Here is a 1,408-nt window from a genome sequence, read left to right on the forward strand (position 1 = left end):
TCCACCTGCCTCTGCCTCCCAAGTGCTGGGATTAAAAGCATGTGAAACCACTGCTCGGCTAATTCAGCTATTGCTGAAGGTTTCAGGACATAGATAAATTCAAGCTGTAACTAAGTTGACTAGCTCTTAAGTTGCCAGAAGGTGTTCTGCAGACTGCTGGGAAAGGATTGTCATCCACACTCTGATTTAGCTGTGAATACTGCGTGCAGTAAACCAACTGACTGTGCGAGATGTGCCCACTGGTGCAGTAACGGCAGCTTTGTCAAAGGGGTGAGTGCTTTCTAGTTGGCACTGAGACCTGTTCTGGAAGAAGAAATTCACATCTTATGCTGCAAACCTGCCCCAAATCCCATGGCTAAGAAGGTCATCTACCCTAGGGGACAAGTTGCAGCTGCTGCTTTGCTAAATGGATATTATGTACCCAGCAAATTGTCTTCTAAGTGATTATGTTTATCTCTACGGGTTAGTGCTGCTCTCAGCATTAGTCAGAGAAGTTTCTTTTTCAGTGGGCAGTAGCAACTGCAGAGAGTCATGACTGATCAATGTGCTGAGAATGAGGGACCTCTGAATGCTCAGCCACAAATGGGACATCTGTATTACCACACCCAAGTCTTGGATAACATTGAGGGACAGGGGATCAACAAAAGTTAAGGTCTGGAGGGTAGGAGAGGATGTTGTAGAATACTGACTTCCAGATATGATGTTATAATTGTCTTTTTTTTTTTTTTTAGAAAAATGTATGTAATTCATTTAATTTTATTTTTATGTGCCTTGGTGTGAGGGTGTCAGATGCCCTGGAGCTGTACTTATAGACAGTTGTGAGCTGCCATGTAAGTGCTGGGAATTGAGCCCTGATCCTCTGGAAGAGCAACCAGTGTTCTTAAATGCTGAGAGATCTCTCCAGCCTGACATTGTAATCTTAAACTCACAACCACTGTGACTATCTGCACAAAGTCTGCACAAGACTAGACCCATTGGAATCCTATCATGGAAGAGGAAGGGGGTTCATGGGGCTAAGAATCTATAGGCAGTTGATTACTTGAGAGGAAGAGACTTTTTTTTAGCACTGTGAGCTACTGGAGAGGTGTCCATGGTCCTGTCGACAGTGCACCTTGCTCCTACTCATCTGTCACAGAGAAACAAAAAGACATAAAAGTAGGAGACAGACTAATTGGGAAAAAAAAAGAGGATGGAAAGAAGTTAATGGGGGCTGAATATAATCAAAAAAATTCTGTGCACATATGAAAATGTCCTATAACACCTACTTTGCATAACTAATATATGGTAACAAAACATTTCTTAAAACGTAATAGAGGACTAGAAATAGTTCAGTGGTAGATCACCTGCCTGGCTTGTGCAAGACCCCAGGATCAGTACCCACCACCATGGAGAGAAAGCATGAGGGAGG

Source organism: Mastomys coucha, unplaced genomic scaffold (assembly GCF_008632895.1).
Source record: "Mastomys coucha isolate ucsf_1 unplaced genomic scaffold, UCSF_Mcou_1 pScaffold13, whole genome shotgun sequence".
NCBI classification, from domain to species: domain Eukaryota; kingdom Metazoa; phylum Chordata; class Mammalia; order Rodentia; family Muridae; genus Mastomys; species Mastomys coucha.